This window comes from Salmo trutta, chromosome 25 (genome assembly GCF_901001165.1).
Source record: "Salmo trutta chromosome 25, fSalTru1.1, whole genome shotgun sequence".
Taxonomy (NCBI): domain Eukaryota; kingdom Metazoa; phylum Chordata; class Actinopteri; order Salmoniformes; family Salmonidae; genus Salmo; species Salmo trutta.
The window spans coordinates 81,110-104,372 of record NC_042981.1 but is presented as its reverse complement, the minus strand read 5'-3'; the positions used below and the strand labels follow the sequence as shown (position 1 = coordinate 104,372).

The following is a 23,263-nucleotide window of genomic DNA, read 5'->3' as shown; positions in this document are numbered from 1 at the left end:
ATGGCTGAGAACTGTAGGGAGAAGACAGGATGGCTGAGAACTGTCGAGAGAAGACAGGATGGCTGAGAAATCTAGGGAGAAGACAGGATGGCTGAGAACTATAGGGAGAAGACAGGATGGCTGAGAACTGTAGGGAGAAAACAGGATGGCTGAGAACTGTCGGGAGAAGACAGGATTGCTGAGAAATCTAGGGAGAAGACAGGATGGCTGAGAACTGTAGGGAGAAGGCAGGATGGCTGAGAACTGTAGGGAGAAGGCAGGATGGCTGAGAACTGTAGGGAGAAGACAGGATGGCTGAGAGCTGTAGGGAGAAGACAGAATGGCTGAGAACTGTAGGGAGAAGACAGGATGGCTGAGAACTGTAGGGAGAAGACAGAATGGCTGAGAACTGTAGGGAGAAGACAGAATGGCTCAGAACTGTAGGGAGAAGGCAGAATAGCTGAGAACTGTAGGGAGAAGACAGAATGGCTGAGAACTGTAGGGAGAAGACAGAATGGCTGAGAACTGTAGGGAGAAGACAGAATGGCTGAGAACTGTAGGGAGAAGGCAGAATGGCTGAGAACTGTAGGGAGAAGGCAGAATAGCTGAGAACTGTAGGGAGAAGACAGAATGGCTGAGAACTGTAGGGAGAAGACAGAATGGCTGAGAACTGTAGGGAGAAGACAGAATGGCTGAGAACTGTAGGGAGAAGACAGAATGGCTGAGAACTGTAGGGAGAAGGCAGAATGGCTGAGAACTGTACGGAGAAGACAGAATGGCTGAGAACTGTAGGGAGAAGACAGGATGGCTGAGAACTGTAGGGAGAAGACAGAATGGCTGAGAACTGTAGGGAGAAGACAGGATGGCTGAGAACTGTAGGGAGAAGACAGAATGGCTGAGAACTGTAGGGAGAAGACTGAATGGCTGATAACTGTAGGGAGAAGACAGAATGGCTGAGAACTGTAGGGAGAAGACAGAATGGCTGAGAACTGTAGGGAGAAGACAGAATGGCTGAGAACTGTAGGGAGAAGACAGAATGGCTGAGAACTGTAGGGAGAAGGCAGAATGGCTGAGAACTGTACGGAGAAGACATAATGGCTGAGAACTGTAGGGAGAAGACAGGATGGCTGAGAACTGTAGGGAGAAGACAGGATGGCTGAGAACTGTAGGGAGAAGACAGAATGACTGAGAACTTTAGGGAGAAGACAGGATGGCTGAGAACTGTAGGGAGAAGGCAGAATGGCTGAGAACTATAGGGAAAAGACAGGATGGCTGAGAACTGTAGGGAGAAAACAGGATGGCTGAGAACTGTCGGGAGAAGACAGGATGGCTGAGAACTGTAGGGAGAAGACAGGATGGCTGAGAACTGTAGGGAGAAGACAGGATGGCTGAGAACTGTCGGGAGAAGACAGGATGGCTGAGAAATCTAGGGAGAAGACAGGATGGCTGAGAACTGTAGGGAGAAGGCAGGATGGCTGAGAACTGTAGGGAGAAGACAGGATGGCTGAGAGCTGTAGGGAGAAGACAGAATGGCTGAGAACTGTAGGGAGAAGACAGAATGGCTGAGAACTGTAGGGAGAAGACAGAATGGCAGAGAACTGTAGGGAGAAGGCAGAATGGCTGAGAACTGTAGGGAGAAGACAGAATGGCTGAGAACTGTAGGGAGAAGACAGAATGGCTGAGAACTGTAGGGAGAAGACAGAATGGCTGAGAACTGTAGGGAGAAGGCAGAATGGCTGAGAACTGTAGGGAGAAGACAGAATGGCTGAGAACTGTAGGGAGAAGACAGGATGGCTGAGAAATGTAGGGAGAAGACAGGATGGCTGAGAACTGTAGGGAGAAGGCAGGATGGCTGAGAACTGTAGGGAGAAGACAGGATGGCTGAGAGCTGTCGGGAGAAGACAGGATGGCTGAGAACTGTAGGGAGAAGACAGGAAGGCTGAGAACTGTAGGGAGAAGACAGGATGGCTGAGAACTGTCGGGAGAAGACAGGATGGCTGAGAAATCTAGGGAGAAGACAGGATGGCTGAGAACTGTAGGGAGAAGGCAGGATGGCTGAGAACTGTAGGGAGAAGACAGGATGGCTGAGAGCTGTAGGGAGAAGACAGGATGCCACCTTGAGTTTCAGAGCTAGCCTAACATGCACAATTATGTGTCAAATCCGTTATTTTGTGCAACCTAACCAAATCGGTTATTTTGTGCACCCTAACCAAATCGGTTATTGTGTGCACCCTAACCAAATCGGTTATTCTGTGCACCCTAACCAAATCGGTTATTTTGTGCACCCTAACCCTCAATATTTGCAGCCGTAGGTGGTAATAGCTCTCTAGGAACTGATCCGTCATCGGTATTGTAAAATAATTATAATGTTAATGTAAGATTTGAACGCAGAAAGTTTATGAGAGCAGCACTCCCTTTCGAGCCTATCAGTGTTGACACTCAAATTAAATCAACGTTCGTAAATCAAGTGCGCCGAATACATTTAGCAACATTTCTCTCTACATGCTGTTTTGGGAAACGCATGTTACATCTTCTGCCGGTGTAGAGAAGATACACTTATTGTAAGAGTAGGGGTGTAAACCCCGGTGTCCTGGCCCTCATACCATCATGGCCATCTTATCATCCCCAGCATCCAATTGGCTCATTCATCTCCCCCCCTCTCCCTTGTAACTATTCCCCATGTGGTTGCTGTGAATTAAAATGTGTTCTCAGTCAATTTTCCTGGTAAAATAAGAGTTAAATAAAATAAATAAGTCTAAATTCCATCACTATCGGGAAACCGGGTCACAGACAGAAGCGGTAACCCAGACACTTCACACGGGCTACAAAACTGAAACGTTTTCTCACCACCAAATATTTTAGGGAGAGGAAGTCCAGTCGCGGGTAATGGGAGAGGATGGAACTAGATGAAACTTCATTTACTCCCACTGTAAAACGACACTTTCACTATCTTGGGTTAGTTATACTTATCTTTGACTGAGCCATGGTCATTGGATTAGACGGACATGCTCAGTAGCGCCCGGGCAGGACAGGCGCAGAGTAGAATTACACTGTTCATGTTGTGTTGATGTATTTTAAACATCCAGATATAAATAAATCCAGATATAATTTTTATATCTGGATGTATTTTAAACATCCAGATATAAAAATAAGACTTTTTGTTATATCTGAATCTTTGCAGTGACTTGTAGAAGAGAACCGCAGTGAACTAGCGGGTCTACCACACGGATCATTTTGGATCTTTATCCCAGTTGCTCCGAAAGCTTCCAAACATCCAGCACTAAACCATTCTAACGGAATCTGTCTCTCCGACCTGCAGTGCACATCAGACGGTCGTCAATAGGTGACAGCATCGAACTATTGGGTGAGTCAGGTTTTGATGTCATCAACACGATAATAACCCCATGTTATAGACTCACACCGCATATTGTATATAAGACAGGTAGGACTAAGCTGCTGCACGTTTCGGAACATTGTTTTTACCACTATATTATGTCATCAAGTGCCAGTGATGTGTCTGTCTCCCTGGTCAATATTAGAGCAGATCTCATGGTGAGGATGCTTTCTGGAGCGAGAGATTCAAACAGACAGCTAGTGGACTGAATGTAGCCGACTAAACATTTATCCTCTTGTTAAGCCCACACATTTTGCAGGGAAACCCACACATTTTGCAGGGAAAAGAATGGGTTATGCAACGGAGTTCCTTTGAATTGCACAGCTCTGCATATAGCTACCTCCACCCTAACCCTTCACAACCACAACCAGCCAGGTCTAAAGGCTAGATGTAACATAATTCATGAAAATCCGGGACATTCAAATTAGTATATGTTATGTTTGGTATGGTTACATAAGACAGGTTATTTCCCAGTCAACATGGCGGGCTCGGGCCTATTCCGTTTGAGACTCGGGGACCTTCATACCGGCTGAGTTCTTCCCGAGTCCGGCAGAATCATATTACTCTGGGTTCCAGCTAATGGTACCGTCCGAGTCCACTTCAGCATATCTGGCCCGATTAACTCTTTCACAAGTATGGCATATGAGGTTTTTATTCGGCAGGTGATGGAAGAATAAAAATTTGTAAAAAAAAATAATAATTTCACCTGCAAATTTGTGAGGTCATTTGCGAGCAAAAATTCAGTCCATTTTGCTAGTAGATTGAGAAGGACCCTAATGAGGCATTTTAAAACCCCGATGATAAATGAGTTCACCGAGGTGTGCAATTATGTTGATTGATGTAATAACTTGTTTATGATGGCTGTGATGTTAGTGATGTTGTATTGTACCTGTTATTGTAACTTGTTTCTGTAAAATATATATATATATATATATCTTACTTTACGGTCTCAGGGTACCATTGAAAATGAGACCCTGGTCTCAATTGGGATCCCCTGATTAAATAAAGATTCCTAATAAAAACATCTCAGTGTTAGTAACCACGTTTCCATCCACAGTTTTAATCGCGACAGCTGTGATGGAAACAGGAAGTTTCGGTGTAATTTGATAAATGCCGACAGAATTTGTTCGTTCGACATGGTGGGATTTTTTGGTGTCGGTTAAATGTGTTATGCGGAAATGGCAGTGGAAACGTCTTTATACGCAAATATTGATATAATAACCATCATATCGACGTACACTTGGAGTCACGCGATGATATGGTGTGTGGTCCTCCCACTACAACTCCGGAAACCACGCAGTTTATTGGGCTACAGATGAAATCCTTTATGATGAACTTCACAGGCTGGTGAAAGAGCCTGGTGATCTAGATGCTCCTTTCCAATAAATATTGAGGGTCTGATTCTGGTGACACGAGGATCGATGCTTGACTGCCGTTTGACCAATAAATAATATATAATAATCTCATCATGTAGACTGGCCGACCCGCATTGTGTCTGCGAGCTGTTGGGTAGAGCGCACGTGCCAAGACCAGAGTTGGCACATTTATTTTTAATGAAACAGTTAGGACAGTCGCAGCCTGGAGGAACATATATATCTGTCATTTCATAACCTGGAAACTTTTTTTACTGTATTTTAACAGATATGTATAGCCCTAATATTTAGCTAATGTACTGTCTAATATCTAGCTTTTATTTATCTTTTTACTTCGGCTACATATTTCTACAGCCTACCTCTTCAAGCTGTTCCTGTGCGTAATAGGCTATGCAATGCCTCTCCGCTATTCTCTTCTGGTGAAATCCCAGGAAATGCTATAGGAGCGAAGCAGGCTTGCTCTTGTTTATTTTATTTTAACAAATATCAACAAAAAAAGAGGAATAGTCATATACAAACAAACTATTTACATTGCCAGGAATCCTAAACAAACAAATCATATTCATTAATTAAGTTTGAATTGCCTTTTTGTTTTTCATTTTAGTTAAAGTGGTGCCATATTGTTTAAACTCATTTATAAAGTGAAAAAAGTTAGATTTTGAATTAGACCATTTGCATTTGTGAATATGAAATGTACCTAGTATTATTAACAGTTGAATTAAATATACTACATCTTTATCTATGTCAGAATTTCTGAAATAAATCATATCAAAACCATTAAATAGTACAACAGGTCCTATTGTTTTGTAACATATGTAGTCAATCCAAAATATTCTGCTATAAATACAGGTAAAAAACACATGCAAAATGGTCTCCTTCTCCATTCTACAGAAATCACAGTTATATTCAATATTCAGCTTGAATCTTTCCAAAACATGTTTCACAGGATAAATTCTATGTAACATTTTAAATGAAACTTCCTTTACTTTGTTACTGATACAATATTTGTTAGCAATTTTCCATGCTTTCCCCCATTGTATATCACCATAGATATTTGACCAAAATAATCTTGCTGAGGGAAATGTAGTATCACAAACAATATTCCTAATCTGTTTATTACTACATTTATCTTTGATGTTACTATTGCCAATGAATATATTTTCATGTAAATCTATGTTAATTACATCAACCACAGAGGAATTTAAAAGAGATACAACCTCCCTTGGAATCACATCAAAAACAACTGCATATTCTTTCAGGGTTATTTGAATTTTAAACTTATCAAGAAATTCCCCATATGAGAGTAGATATCCATCCTTATTCAGTAACTGACCAACCAAAATCATTTTATTCTCAAACCAGTTACGAAAAAAAAGAGACTTCTTTTTAAATCGTATATCTTTGTTGTTCCATAAAAAGTATCTGTGATGGGAAGAATTGTGTTTATACGCTAACATCCACGCTAAAATTGCCTGCTTATGGAATTTGGCCAACTTTACTGGGATTTTATCAATATCAAAATTACATCGAAGCAAAAATTCTAAACCACCAACAGAGTCAAATAAATACTTAGGGAAGACATTCCAAATACTGTTCTGGTTCTTAACATACTTCAGAATCCAATTTATTTTAAAAGTATTATTTAGAGTATTGAAATCTAAAACCTTAAGACCTCCTTGTTCTTGGGTATTAGTGAGAATATATTTTCGCAGATAGTGAGGCATGTTCCTCCAAATAAAATTATAAAGAATCTTATCTAAGTCCTTTACAATTTTAGGGGGTAAGTCAAGTGATAACGAGACATAAACCGATCTGGATAACCCTTCAGCTTTGGATAATAAAACCCAACCGTATAACGAAATATCTCTCATCAACCAAAGGTTCAATTTCTTCTTTGTTTTCTCAATAATGGGGTTCAAGTTCAATTCACTCCTTTGTTATTCATTCTTGCATATAACAATTCCAAGATAAATAACCTTATCTTTAATTGGGATACCATATACTTCCTGTAAAACACAATCCTTGAGTGGAAATAAGACTGACTTATTGATATTAATTTTCAAACCCGAAACTAAGGAAAAGTTTTCAATACAGGAAACTGCTTTAGAAACCTCATTCCTGTCTCTTAAAAATATTGTGGTATCATCAGCCAGTTGACATAGTTTAAATTCATTGCCAAGTGATGAAACACCTTAAATTCCCTTTCTTAATATGAAGAGCCATAATTTGAGTAACCAATAAAAATAAAAATGGACTAATTGGGCAGCCCTGCCTAATGCCACGGCCAATATCAAATCTTTGGGATGTCCCGCGAGCTAATTTTACAGAGCTAGAACAACCACTATATAACGTTTGGACTGCTTTCGAAAAACGTCAGCAAACCCGAAAAACGTATTGCTTTGAACATAAACTCATGTTCTACAGTGTCAAAAGCTTTATAAAAATCAACAAACATAAGAAAACTATCATCAAGGATGAGGTCATTATAGTCAATCATATCTAAGATCAACCTGATGTTATTACTAATGTGTCGACCATGCATAAAACCAGATTATTCTTCATCAATTATATGATGCAAAGCCTTGTTTCAACCTCTTAGCAAATACAAGGGCAAATAATTTCCCATCATTATTCAACAGGCTAATGGGTCTCCAGTTGTCTATATAAAGAGTATCCTTATTAGGTTTGGGAATCAAATTAATTACACCTTGCTTTAATTAAGGAAGCTGGTAACTCCCCCTTTTCTATTGATTCTTGAAACATAGCAAGAATGAAAGGAATCAATTTATCATTGAATGCTTTATAAAACTCACTTATTAAACCATCATTTTCAGGGCACCTATTGTCCTTAAAGCTTTTAATACAGTCTTCTATCTCAATTTCAGATAACTCATCATCACAAAAATCCCTGAAATCATTATCTATCTTCTTAGCAATGTTTGCTACATTGTCTAAGAAAAGATTCATTTTGGAAGTTGGCTGGGCTGATGTATACAGATTCTGATAAAACTGGGCAACATGCTGAGAGATTTCTTTTGGATTTTCATTGGGAGTATTATTAATCAATTATGTACATATGGAAGTCTTTTCGCCTGCCCTTTTTTTCTAAATGAAATAAATATTTTGTATTTTTCTCTCCCTCTTCCATCCATTTTCGTCTTGATCTTACAAACGCTCCCCGAGCCTTTTCCTCGTAGATACAGTCTAACTGCATTTGCAATGATGATAGCTCCAGTAATTCCTGATTAGTTAGTTCACTTTTTTTTTGTATAATCCATTATTCCCTTTATGATGTCATATTCTTTCTCTCTCTTGGCACAAGCAATTTCTTTCCCTGTAACGTGTGTCGTAAGGATCAGACCAAAACGCAGCGGGAACGTGTATACTCATCTTCTTTTTAATGTGAAGAAGGAAAAACAAACAAATCACGTATACAAAAACAAACAAACGACACTAACAGTCCTGTCAGGTGCACAGACACTAAACAGGAGACAACTACCCACAAATACCATTACAAAAACACCCCTCTTAAATAAGACCTTCAATTAGAAGCAACGAGGAGCAGCTGCTTCCAATTGAAGGTCAACCCCATTAACTAAACATAGAAATAGAAAGACTAGAACTAACATAGAAATAAACAAACAAGAACATAGCCCAACAAACCCCGAAACACTCTAAACAAACACCCCTCTTACATAGAAACATAGCCCAACAAACCCCGAACCACATAAAACAAACACCCCCCTGCCACGTCCTGACCAAACTACAATAACAAATAACCCCTTTACTGGTCAGAATGTGACATTCCCCATTGAAAGAGCCAGTTAAAATAAAAGTGTTCATTCAGTATTGTTGTAATTGTCATTATTACAAATATATAAAAAAATGTAATTACATTTTTTTTTAAAGAACGGCAGATTAATCGGTATCGGCTTTTTTTGGGTCCTCCAATAATCGGTATCGGCGTTGAAAAACCATAATCGGTCAACCTCTAGTATATAGCCTATTCAACTGTTAGAAATGTAGTCTATAGCCTATTCAAATGTTATAAATGTAGTCTATAGCCTATTAAAATGTTATAAATGTAGTCTATAGCCTATTCAAATGTTATAAATGTAGTCTATAGCCTATTCAAATGTTATAAATGTAGTCTATAGCCTATTCAAATGTTATAAATGTAGTCTATAGCCTATTCAAATGTTATAAATGTAGTCTATAGCCTATTCAAATGTTATAAATGTAGTCTATAGCCTATTCAAATGTTATAAATGTAGTCTATAGCCTATTCAAATGTTATAAATGTAGTCTATAGCCTATTAAAATGTTATAAATGTAGTCTATAGCCTATTCAAATGTTATAAATGTAGTCTATAGCCTATTAAAATAGCAAAATAAATAACGTCCATGACAGTCAATGGAAAAAATCATGGCGCTCAAAACGTCATGATTGTGGGTTCGATTCCCGGGGCCACAAACTTAAAATGAATGCATGCATACTGTCGCTTTAGATAAAAGCATCTGCCTCAATGTCACATTTTTTATTTTTGCACACCTCATATTTGTGCGACATCGAACATTTTCCTACATGGAACTTTTGATAGTAGCTATGGCCTCATAATAAAACAGCGTATCTAAACCAGGTAAGTTATGAATTGTATCACCAACTGTGTACAGTGACTTCAGAAAGTGACCGTATTACCGACACATCGGCGGTCACGAGTCATGAAGGAAGTCAAATTCACGTAACCGTTTAGTCACAGTAATTAGTCTTCTCCAAGCTCTGATGCTGCTGATGGTCCTTATTAGCCTACCGAACTAGCTAACTGCCTGGTACTCAGCACTCTATTGTCTCTATAATCACTCTGACATCAATGCAAATGTTTTGAAAATCTAGTCTACACTTCATGAGAGCCCATGAGCTCATCTTGCCAATATTTCTAATTACACCTTGCTTTTTTACACCTTGGCAATTGCTCGAGAAAACCGAGTGATGGTCTCTATTAAAAAGAGGAGGCTCCCATCAGCTTTCTATAGGCTAGCCTACTATATTATTTTTATTAACTAGGGTCCTTAGCTTAGTGATGAGCTTTGAGGGCACTATGATGTTGAACTCTGAGCTGTAGTCAATGAATAGCATTCTCACATAGGTGTTCCTTTTGTCCAGGTGGGAAAGGGCAGTGTTGAGTGCAATAGAGATTGCTTCATCTGTGGATCTGTTGGGGCGGTATGTAAATTGGAGTGGGTCTAGTGTTTCTGGGATAATGGTGTTGTGACCCATTACCAGCCTTTCAAAGCACTTCATGGCTACGGACATGAGTGCTACGGGTCGGTAGTCATTTAGGCAGGTTACCTTGGTGTTCTTGGGCACAGGGACTATGGTGGTCTGCTTGAAACATGTTGGTATTACAGACTCAATCAGCAACAGGTTGAAAATGTCAGTGAAGACACTTGCCAGTTGGTCAGCGCATGCTTGGAGTACACGTCCTGGTACACCAGACGTATGTTCAGTCTCTTCTCTCTGTCTTCAAGCGATGTAATTTTCTCCCTCAGTTGCTTCACTGCATCTCGGCAGGTGGCTATGTCGTCTGTATTAGCCCTGGTGCTAACCTGCATCTCATCACAGCGCCGCTGCAGAGACTTGCATGTGACAGATTGGCTGGCTATGTCATTTGAGAGATTTAAGATAGACGTGTTGGAGGCTTCCACCATATATTTAAGTGATGTAATTTCTCCAGAAAGCAGTTCCTCCAGGGCTTCCTTAGCTGCTTGTTTGACCATTGCCTGCATCGAAGTTTGTTGTTGATTCAGAGCCTTCAATATGGCGGAGTTGGATCTATCCTCGCTGGTCATAGTTGGCTCGGTGTCTTTCTTTGTTTGGGACGCTTTTAGACTTCCCTGTGCCTTAGTTGCGTTTCCTCGGTCATGTAGGTCCATGTTATTAAGCATTTTGAAGGTTCAGAGGCCAGTTGCCAGGAATTTATTACGGATTTTGGACTTTTGAGACGGTACTCAGAACTACACGTGCATCTCTGTCAAAAGACCACCGGAAGTGGTGTGAATACTTTCTGAAGGCACTGTGTTGTCATAGTTTTATTTTATTTTATTGAACCTTTATTTAACTAGGCAAGTCAGTTAAGAACAAATTCTTATTTACAATGACAGCCTACCAAAAGTCAAAAGGCCTCCTGTGGGGATGGGGACCTGGGATAAAAAAGAAATAATAACCCAAGGTTGCATGCTAAAACTATGCTGAACCTGAACATAGACCGAGTTTATTTCAAGAATGAGACATCACACATCACCAAGTTAATAGGCTACTATTTCCTGTCTATTTTACAAATCTGTGATTGTCATTTTTAAGATGACAAATAGCAGCGTAAATGTATTGTCAATTGCCAATATGAATGCTTGCTGAAGTGTCCTTAATAGGGAGCTACCATTACTTCTAGGAGAACCATATACACATGATCCTCGCAGCTTGAGCCGGCCTCCGCGCCTGACTTTCCAACAGTCGTTGTGAGAGTCAGTCAGTTGGTTAACAGTCGAGGCCAGCCAGAAAATATATAAAAAAGTTCAAAATACTAAAGGTCATTGTAGCTATTTAGTCTCAGTCGCTAATTGTAGTTTGACATTGTAGCTAGCTTCATTTCTGTACTGGTCATGGTTGTTGTCAAAGTTTCTCCATCATTGTCAGCTAACGTTAATGTTAGCTAGCTAACATTAGCTAGCCTGTCTGGGCCAGTGGGACGCTTGCGTCCCACCCTAATCAACAGCCAGTGGAATCGCGTCGCGCTAAATGCAAAACCTCATAAATGCTATAACTTCAATTTCTCAAACATATGACTATTTTACACCGTTTTAAAGATACACCTCTCCTGAATCGAACCAAGTTGTCCGATTTCAAAAAGGCTTTAAAGCAAAAGCAAAACATTAGATTATGTCTGCAGAGTACCCAGCCAGAAATAATCACACAGCCATTTTCAAAGCAACTAGCATGCATCACAAATACCCAAAACACAGCTAAATGCAGCACTAACCTTTGACAACCTTCATCAGATGACACTCCTAGGACATCATGTTACACAATACATGCATTTTTCGTTCGATAAAGTTCATATTTATATATAAAAACAGCATTTTACATCGGCGCATGACGTTCAGAAAATCTTTTCCCTCAAATGCTTCCGGTTTATTAGCGCTACAATTTACAAAATTACTATTCGAAAACATTGTTAAAATGTAATATTGTCATTCAAAGACTTATAGATTAACATGTCTTGAATGCCATCGCTTTGCCAGATTTAAAAATAACTTTACTGGGAAATCACACTTTGCAATAAACGACGTGGTATGCCCAGAAAAAAAGTCTAGGCTATACATGTTGGAGCCAACTTGGAACGATCAACCATCAAAAATACTATTGTAAATAATACCTTACCTTTGATTATCTTTATCAGAAGGCACTTCTAGGAATCCCAGGTCCATAACAAATTTAGTTTTGTTCAAAAAAGTTAATAATTTATGTCCCAATAGTGTTAGCGCGCTCCGAAGGCTAGTGAAAATGTACCGTGTGAGTCTGACTTGTCGTCAGGAATGAGCAAAAAAAATATTTTTAAGTTCGTTCAAACATGCCAAACGTTGTATAACATAAATCTTTAGGGGCTTTTTCAACCAGGGCTTCAATAATATTCCATTGGGACGGTTGCATTGTTTTTCAGAACGTTTCGAAAAGGGAGAGTAGTCATGGGCGCCGACGTCACAATGGTAATGGCCCATCCCCTGTGACCAAGTGCCACAGCCTCTCTTTGGGTCAGTTACTACCATAGGAGACTCAAACCACTTTGTAAAGACTGGGGACATCTAGTGGAAGCCATAGGAAGTGCTAAATGATTCACAAGCCCCTGTGTGTTTCAATGGCAAATGTTTGAAGTGATATCCACACATCAGATTTCAGTTTCCTGTCAGGATTTGTCTCAGGGTTTTGACTGCCATATGAGTTCTGTTATACTCACAGACACCATTCAAACAGTTTTAGAAACGTTAGGGTGTTTTCTATCCAAATCAAACAATTATATGCATATTCTAGTTACTGGGCAGGAGTAGTAACCAGATTAAATCGGGTACGTTTTTTATCCGGCCGTGCAAATACTGCCCCCTAGCCCTAACAGGCTAGCTAGTGATCTATCTTTGATAACTGTTAGAGCAGAGGTAAGTCAATACGTTTAGGGTCTAGCCTATGTGATATTAGGTAGCTAATTGAGCTAGCTATTGTTTTGTTTGTAAAACATTGGCAATCTAGCTAAGACTAGGCAAGACAGCACTCAGTTAACATAGCTAGTTAGCAAGCAGTCACAGTTAGCTAGGCTAGCTAGCTAGCTATGCCCAGTGAGTCACAAAGTATTCGAGGAAGCGCAACTGGTCTCGAGCAAAAATGGTAAAGAGCGCTCCAAGATTCAATGGTGTTGATGATGATGATGGTTTATTTTATTTGTTTCATGTGTACTATGGCAGGTAAAAGCTGAATTACAGTAACACGTACAATAAACATTTTTTAAAAATATATACACTACCATTCTAAAGTTTGGGGTCAATTAGAAATGTCCATGTTTATGAAAGAAAAGCACATTTTTTGTCCATTGAAATAACATCAAATTGATCAGAAATACAGTGAAGACATTGTTAATGTTTACATTTACATTTACATTTAAGTCATTTAGCAGACGCTCTTATCCAGAGCGACTTACAAATTGGTGCATTCACCTTAAGATATCCAGTGGAACAACCACTTTACAATAGTGCATCTAAATCTTTTGGGGGGGGGGGGGTTAGAAGGATTACTTTATCCTATCCCAGGTATTCCTTAAAGAGGTGGGGTTTCAGGTGTCTCCGGAAGGTGGTGATTGACTCCGCTGTCCTGGCGTCGTGAGGGAGCTTGTTCCACCATTGGGGTGCCAGAGCAGCGAACAGTTTTGACTGGGCTGAGCGGGAACTGTGCTTCCTCAGAGGTAGGGAGGCGAGCAGGCCAGAGGTGGATGAACGCAGTGCCCTTGTTTGGGTGTAGGGCCTGATCAGAGCCTGAAGGTACGGAGGTGCCGTTCCCCTCACAGCTCCGTAGGCAAGCACCATGGACTTGTAGCGGATGCGAGCTTCAACTGGAAGCCAGTGGAGAGAGCGGAGGAGCGGGGGTGACGTGAGAGAACTTGGGAAGGTTGAACACCAGACGGGCTGCGGCGTTCTGGATAAGTTGTAGGGGTTTAATGGCACAGGCAGGGAGCCCAGCCAACAGCGAGTTGCAGTAATCCAGACGGGAGATGACAAGTGCCTGGACTAGGACCTGCGCCGCTTCCTGTGTGAGGCAGGGTCGTACTCTGCGAATGTTGTAGAGCATGAACCTACAGGATCGGGTCACCGCCTTGATGTTAGTGGAGAACGACAGGGTGTTGTCCAGGGTCACGCCAAGGTTCTTAGCACTCTGGGAGGAGGACACAAGGGAGTTGTCAACCATGATGGTGAGATCATGGAACGGGCAGTCCTTCCCCGGGAGGAGGAGCAGCTCTGTCTTGCCGAGGTTCAGCTTGAGGTGGTGAGCCGTCATCCACACTGATATGTCTGCCAGACATGCAGAGATGCGATTCACCACCTGGTTATCAGAAGGGGGAAAGGAGAAGATTAATTGTGTGTCGTCTGCGTAGCAATGATAGGAGAGACCATGTGAGGATATGACCGAGCCAAGTGACTTGGTGTATAGTGAGAATAGGAGAGGGCCTAGAACAGAGCCCTGGGGGACACCAGTGGTGAGAGCACGTGGTGCGGAGACAGATTCTCGCCACGCCACCTGGTAGGAGCGACCTGTCAGGTAGGACGCAATCCAAGCGTGGGCCGCGCCGGAGATGCCCAGCTCAGAGAGGGTGGAGAGGAGGATCTGATGGTTCACGGTATCAAAGGCAGCAGATAGGTCTAGAAGGATGTGAGCAGAGGAGAGAGAGTTAGCTTTAGCAGTGCGGAGAGCCTCCGTGACACAGAGAAGAGCAGTCTCAGTTGAATGCCCAGTCTTGAAACCTGACTGATTAGGATCAAGAAGGTCATTCTGAGAGAGATAGCAGGAGAGCTGGCCAAGGACGGCACGTTCAAGAGTTTTGGAGAGAAAAGAAAATGACTATTCATTAAATAGTACCCGCAAAACACCAGTCTCAACGTCAACAGTGAAGGGGTGACTCCGGAGTTGCAAAGAAAAAGCCATATCTCAGACTCGCCAATAGAAAGAAAAGATTAAGATGGGAAAAATAACACAGACACTGGACAGAGGAACTCTGCCTAGAAGGCCAGCATCCCGGAGTCGCCTCTTCACTGTTGACGTTGAGACTGGTGTTTTGCGGGTACTATTTAATGAAGCTTCCAGTTGAGGACTTGTGAGGCGTCTGTTTCTCAAACTAGACACTCTAATGTTCAGTTGTGCACTGAGGCCTTCCACTCCTCTTTCTATTCTGGTTAGAGCCAGTTTGCGCTGTTCTGTGAAGGGAGTTGTACACAGCGTTGTACGAGATCTTCTTCTCGCATGGAATAGCCTTCATTTCTCAGAACAAGAATAGACTGACGAGTTTCAGAAGAAAGTGCTTTGTTTCTGGCCATTTTTTTTTGCCTTACTGTTGCTAGCTAATTTGTCCTGGGATATAAACATTGAGTTGTTATTTTACCTGAAATGCACAAGGTACTATACTCTGACAATTAATCCACACATAAAACGGTCAACCAAATCGTTTCTAGTCATCTCCTTCCATGCTTTTTCTTCTCTGGACTTTATGTTGCGATTGGCAACTTTCATAAATTAGGTGCATTACCGCCACCGACCTCGTCTTTCAGACACCCACGTGGGTATAACCAACGAGGAGATGGCACGTGGGTACCTGCTTCTATAAACCAATGAGGAGATGGGAGAGGCAGGACTTGATGCGCGATCTGCGTCACAAATAGAACTGACTTCTATTTTAGCCCTTGGCAACGCAGACGCTCGTTGGCGCAATAATTGAATAATATAGATTTCAAAATGTATTTTGCAACGCTTGCGCACGCGATGCGAGCGGTGTAATCAGCCTGTAAGTGTATGTAAACTTCTGACTTCAACTGTATATTTACACTGAGGTGCGCTTCGATAGATGGGTCGAGGATGGAAGACTGGTTTGCCCAGCCCTTGTCCTTTGTAGAATCTTTCTGGTCGTAGTGTTGTAGAGGGGATACGTTGAAGTACCCTGTCTTCTCAGGAGATTGTCTGTCCTTTCCTAGGCTACGTACTTTTAAAGCTGCAGCTGATAACTCAACGTCTAGGATGTATTACTTCTTTAGTGAATAAGAGTTCAAAGTTCATACCAGGTTGCCATACTCATCTCGTGCTGTATTCTAGCTAGTCTAGTTGAAATTCATCCTTCCAGCATGGTGATTGTCACCTCCACGTTGAAATTAGCCCTTTTAAAAGCATGGACTCCAGTCCTCACGTTGTCGGGAACTGAGGTTGACTTCCGTCAACGGGCTTTTGTATTGGGGGAGAGAAGGGCGTGTTTCATAGTTCTCAACCAATGTCTGTTTACTTGGGCGTGGCCACTGAGTAAGCATAGTTTACTTATGAAAACAATTCTCTCATTTAGAAGCTAAAATTACATTTAATCTTTTCACAAGTGGTTTCATATTCAAACATTAAAATTGCGCAACAATTCCATGTGAATCTGATAACTAGAATGTGTAGACTTTCCAAGATACAATTCATATTGTCCTGTCATCAGTAATAATGTCCCAGACAACAACTGATCTGTTGATGATGATGATCTGACATTATATACCAACGGATACTTTCAACTGGTTGGATTACAGAAATACTGTTCCATTCCCAACCTTTTGATGTTACTGTATTGCAAAGTCTCCCTCTGTGGTAACAACGGATTTTCCAAAGTCCATTTTTGTAGAATGGAGAGGGAAGGGGGAAAGGTATTTATGGGGGTCATAAACTGGTGGGGGGAAGAGAGGGAAATTATGGAAATCATTTCTATAATTTCTCTTTTTAAAATGTGATTTTAAACCAAGTTTGATGTGTTGGTCCACCAGACCTTCCACGCATTTGGGCGGAAGTGTCTGAGAACGAGATTAGTTGTACAGTGCATTCAGAAAGTATTCAGACCCCTTGAATTTTTCCACATTTTGTTACGTTACAGCCTTTATTTTTTTTCATCCATCTACACACAATACCCCATAATGACAAAGCGAAAACAGGTTTTTAGAAATGTTTGCAAATGTATAAAAAAATGAACTGAAATAACTTATTTACGTAAGTATTCAGACCGTTTGCTATGAGACTCTAAATTGAGCTCAGGTGCATCTTTTTCCCATTGGTCATCCTTGAGATGTTTCTACAACTTGAATGGAGTCCGCCTGTGATAAATTACATTGATTAGACATGATTTGGAAAGGCACGCACTTGTCTATATAAGGTCCCACAGTTGAAAGTGCATGTCAGAGTAAAAACCAAGCCAAGACATTGAAGGAATTGCCCGTAGAGCTCTGAGACAGGATTGCGTTGAGGCACAGATCTGGGGAAGGGAACCAAAAATCTTCTGCAGCATTGAAGGCCCCCAAGAACACAGTGGCCTCCATCATTCTTAAATGGAAGAAGTTTGGAACCACCAAGACTCTTCCTAGAGCTGGCCGCCCGGCCAAACTGAGCAATCAGGGGAGAAGGGCCTTGGTCAGGGAGGGGACCAAGAACCTGATGGTCACTCTGACAGAGTTCCAGAGTTCCTCTGTGGAGATGGGAGAACCTTCCAGAAGGACATCCATCTCTGCAGCACTCCACCAATCAGACCTTTATAGTAGAGTGGCCAGACGGAAGCCACTCCTCAATAAAATGCACATGACAGCCCGCTTGGAGTTTGCCAAAGACACCTAAAGCACTCTGACCATAAGAAACAAGACTCTCTTGTCTGATGAAACCAAGATTGAACTCTTTGGCCTGAATGCCAAGCAAGATGTCTGGAGGAAACCTGCCACCATCCCTACAGGGAAGCATGGAGGTGGCAGCATCATGCTGTGTTTTTCAGCGGCAGAGACTGGGAGACTAGTCAGGATCGAAGGAAAGATGAACCGAGCAAAGTACAGAGATCCTTGATGAGCGCACAGGACCTCAGACTGGGGCAAAGGTTCACCTTCCAACAGGACAATGACTCTAAGCACACAGCCAAGACAACGGAGGAGTGGCTTTGGGACAAGTCTGAATGTCCTTGAGTGTCCCAGCCAGAGCCCGGACTTCAACCCGATTGAACATCTCAGGAGAGACCTGAAAATAGCTGAGCAGCAACGCTCCCCATCCAACCTGACAGAGCTTGATAGAATCTGCAGAGAAGAATGGGAGAAACTCCCCAAATACAGGTGTGCCAAGCTTGTAGCGTCATACCCAAGGAGACTCGAGGCTGTAATCGCTGCCAAAGGTGCTTCAACAGAGTACTGAGTAAAGGGTCTGAATACTTATGTAAATGTGATATTTCATATTTTTTTAATTTATATACATTTGCAAAAATGTCTGTTTTTTTCTTCGTCATTATTGGATATTGTGTGTAGATTGATGAGGGGGAAAAACAATTTAATACATTTTAGAATAAGGTTGTTACGTAACAAAATATGGATAAAGTCAAGGGGTTTGAATACTTTCCAAATGCACTGTAAACAGTTTCAAAACTCTTTTGACAAGAAATAAAGTCCCTGTGGGGGGTCTTGGATGCTTGTTGGCCTGACGGTTGTGAGCTTGAACCGGTGGCCGAGAGGTCACTGGTCCCCAATTCGACTGGGTGGGGGATCTGTAATTGTGCTCTTGACCCTGGTTGCTCCTGTGGGTCGGTCTGCATGGGCGTGTCTGCATTTACATTTACATTTTAGTCATTTAGCAGACGCTCTTATCCAGAGCGACTTACAGTAGTGAATGCATACATTTCATACATTTTTCCCCCATACTGGTCCCCCGTGGGAATCAAACCCACAACCCTGGCGTTGCAAACACCATGCTCTACCAACTGAGCCACACGGGATGACTGAATGTAATGTCAATGTTGAGCGGCTTCACTGCAGGTAGATTGTGTTTTTTTTAATTCCCCCAAAATGTTTATACTTTACTAACAACTCAAATAGTAATTGTTTTTTCAGCTTGATGTTTATTTAGGAAATTACAGTGCACTACCAGGCAGTTGAGAAGTCTAAAGGGGGTCAAACAACAGTCTCTTGCAATACGGATATTTCACATATCAATATCACAATTTTGATCTGAATTCAATTAATCATACAGCCTTGCTACTTTGTGCTATAAATCTAATCTGTAAAGCTAATCAAAAGCAAAACCTCCATCAGTCAGAGCTGAACCAGGCGTGGACACGCTTCTTTCAATCCAAAACCCCCATCAGTCAGAGCTGAACCAGGCGTGAACACAATTCTTTCAATCCAAAACCCCCATCAGTCAGAGCTGAACCAGGCGTGAACACAATTCTTTCAATCCAAAACCCCCATCAGTCAGAGCTGAACCAGGCGTGAACACGCTTCTTTCAATCCAAAACCCCCATCAGTCAGAGCTGAACCAGGCGTGAACACAATTCTTTCAATCCAAAAACCCCATCAGTCAGAGCTGAACCAGGCGTGAACACAATTCTTTCAATCCAAAACCCCCATCAGTCAGAGCTGAACCAGGCGTGAACACAATTCTTTCAATCCAAAACCCCCATCAGTCAGAGCTGAACCAGGCGTGAACACAATTCTTTCAATCCAAAACCCCCATCAGTCAGAGCTGAACCAGGCGTGGACACGCTTCTTTCAATCCAAAACCCCCATCAGTCAGAGCTGAACCAGGCGTGGACACGCTTCTTTCAATCCAAAACCGCCATCAGTCAGAGCTGAACCAGGCGTGAACACAATTCTTTCAATCCAAAACCCCCATCAGTCAGAGCTGAACCAGGCGTGGACACGCTTCTTTCAATCCAAAACCCCCATCAGTCAGAGCTGAACCAGGCGTGGACACGCTTCTTTCAATCCAAAACCCCCATTAGTCAGAGCTGAACCAGGCGTGGACACGCTTCTTTCAATCCAAAACCCCCATCAGTCAGAGCTGAACCAGGCGTGGACACGCTTCTTTCAATCCAAAACCCCCATCAGTCAGAGCTGAACCAGGCGTGAACACAATTCTTTCAATCCAAAACCCCCATCAGTCAGAGCTGAACCAGGCGTGAACACGCTTCTTTCAATCCAAAACCCCCATCAGTCAGAGCTGAACCAGGCGTGGACACGCTTCTTTCAATCCAAAACCCCCAGCAGTCAGAGCTGAACCAGAAGTGAACACGCTTCTTTCAATCCAAAACCCCCATCAGTCAGAGCTGAACCAGGCGTGGACACGCTTCTTTCAATCCAAAACCCCCAGCAGTCAGAGCTGAACCAGGCGTGAACACAATTCTTTCAATCCAAAAGCAAATGTATGATGATAACCAGAGTGAAAGAACCGTTATATATTACTGACATGGGCAGAGTTTCTCAACACCGATAGAACTTGACCTTTTACAAGTGTTTTATATTTATCATCATATACTAATCATCTCTTATTATGTGAATAACTTGTTTTTAATTCTGTGACTTCAAACATCTGTAAACTTTGCATTTCTATTCAACTTTGCATGTCTTCCTCCATTAGAGGAGCAAGGAAGTTGACCTCAGGTGAGGATGAAGAGGCTGATGACAGGAGAGCAGGACGGCAGGGGAAAGTAGCTTTATTTATTTCACCACCAGCTTCTACTAACCTCCAGAGTAGTTCTACCTTTTGCCCTCCAGAGTAGTTCTACCTTTGGCCCTCCTCAAAGACCTACCCTGAACAGCAAAGAGAGAAACTGTTACCCAAGACTGAAAGCCACTCTACCCAACAGCCTACCTACCTCTTACAGTCCAGACATGACCTCTGTCCTGCATCCCCAACAGCCTACCTACCTCTTACAGTCCAGACATGACCTCTGTTCTTCATCCCCAACAGCCTACCTACCTCTTACAGTCCAGACATGGCCTCTGTCCTGCATCCCTTTGTAGAGGGCCCCGACCCTGCATCCCTTCGTAGAGGGCCCCGACCCTGCATCCCTTCGTAGAGGGCCCCATGTTCCGCTGAGAGAGCCCCTGCGTCTTACACTAGAGAATATCAGGAGGCAGAATGTAATGGGAGGATTATAAGTAATGTAGATAAGTGGGGTAGAAATTCCAATTGAATCCCTTTTTAGATATTTTATAACTGTTCTTCCTCATCAGAACCCCTCCTCTTTCTAGCTCTGACTTTGCTGATAACTACATTAAATCAAATCAAAATCAAATAAATTATTATTGAGGAAAAGTGTACTTCCTATACCTGTGATATTTGGTTGTCTCACCTAGCTATCTGAAGATGAATGCGCTAACTTTAAGTCGGTCTTGATAAGAGCGTCTGCTAAATGACTAAAATGTAAATGTGAAAAATAGAGGCCTGTTTAACTGAAAACAAACACTGTAAATGGTCAAAACTATAATGTTAATTTAATGGATGGCCAGTCCTTGCATCGATAGCTCTATGAATTTGAGTTACATTTCTCTAGCCCCATTCCTCAACCCTTTACCAAAACAGTGTAGGGGGGACTGTTTTGTTAATGTTTTAACTGTAAATTGCCCCCGGATGATTTAAAGTATGACACTCCCATTTTACAAATAGCAATAGGCCTACATGTATTTACACCCCTAATCTTGTGATACACAGTTGTTCACCGCTGTACTGAGGAAAATGGTGACCCTTCTGATGATCCTGAGAGAACAGAACAAGGACAAATTTGCCCAACTTCAAAACATGAACAGAGACTGGGGCAGAACAACGACCCTCCACCAGAAGACTCTGGTGACCCACTGGACGACCCCTGGTGACCCACTAGACGACCTCTGGTGACCCACTAGACGACCTCTGGTGACCCACTAGATGACCTCTGGTGACCCATCCACTAGATGACCTCTGGTGACCCACTAGATGACCTCTGGTGACCCGCTAGACGACCTCTGGTGACCCACTAGATGACCCCTGGTGACCCACTAGACGACCTCTGGTGACCCACTAGATGACCTCTGGTGACCCACTATACAACATCTGGTGACCCACTAGATGACCTCTGGTGACCCACTAGATGACCTCTGGTGACCCACTAGATGACCTCTGGTGACCCACTAGACGACCTCTGGTGACCCACTAGATGACCCCTGGTGACCCATCCACTAGATGACCTCTGGTGACCCACTTGACGACCCCTGGTGACCCACTGGACGACCCCTGGTGACCCACTAGACGACCTCTGGTGACCCACTAGACGACCTCTGGTGACCCACTAGATGACCTCTGGTGACCCATCCACTAGATGACCTCTGGTGACCCACTAGATGACCTCTGGTGACCCGCTAGACGACCTCTGGTGACCCACTAGATGACCCCTGGTGACCCACTAGACGACCTCTGGTGACCCACTAGATGACCTCTGGTGACCCACTATACAACATCTGGTGACCCACTAGATGACCTCTGGTGACCCACTAGATGACCTCTGGTGACCCACTAGACGACCTCTGGTGACCCACTAGACGACCCCTGGTGACCCATCCACTAGATGACCTCTGGTGACCCACTTGACGTCCCCTGGTGACCCACTAGACGACCCTTGGTGACCCATCCACTAGACGACCTCTGGGACCCACTAGACGACCCCTGGTGACCCACTAGACGACCCCTGGTGACCCATCCACTAGACGACCTCTGGTGACCCACTAGACGACCCCTGGTGACCCACTAGACGACCCCTGGTGACTCACTAGACGACCCCTGGTGACTCACTAGACAACCTCTGGTGACCCACTAGATGACCTCTGGTGACCCACTAGATGACCCCTGGTGACCCACTAGACGACCCCTGGTGACCCACTAGATGACCCCTGGTGACTCACTAAATGACCCCTGGTGACCCACTGGATGACCTCTCTTGACCCATCCACTAGACGACCCCTGGTGACCCAGTAGACGACCCCTGGTGACCCACGCGATGACCTCTGGTGACCCATCCACTAGACGACCCCTGGTGACCCAGTAGACGACCCCTGGTGACCCAGTAGATGACCTCTGGTGACCCACTAGATGACCTCTGGTGACCCACTAGATGACCCCTGGTGACCCACTAGATGACCTCTGGTGACCCACTAGATGACCCCTGGTGACCCACTAGACGACCTCTGGTGACCCACTAGACGACCCCTGGTGACCCAGTAGATGACCCCTGGTGACCCACTAGATGACCCCTGGTGACCCACTAGATGACCCCTGGTGACCCACTAGATGACCCCTGGTGACCCACTAGACGACCTCCCAACACTTCAACAGATACATTTTCCTGGAATGTCTGAAGGCATTTCCTTAAAAGTAATTGTCTGGAGGGTCATGGGGAAACCGATGGGTCATGGGGAA

General features: G+C 43.0%; 1 protein-coding gene across 2 annotated transcripts in view; it reads left to right on the top strand.

The window, feature by feature from the left end:
- The first annotated feature begins 2,989 nt into the window (after nucleotides 1-2,989).
- Nucleotides 2,990-23,263, top strand: part of asmt2 (acetylserotonin O-methyltransferase 2) — a 58,993-nt gene continuing 38,719 nt past the window's right edge. The window contains exons 1-2 of one of the 2 annotated variants that reach the window (XM_029712580.1): nucleotides 2,990-3,343; nucleotides 20,450-20,472. The gene's annotated coding sequence lies outside the window, so the exon portion shown is untranslated. The remainder of the gene's footprint in view (nucleotides 3,344-20,449; nucleotides 20,473-23,263) is intronic. The other variant, XM_029712579.1, reaches the window with a different exon arrangement.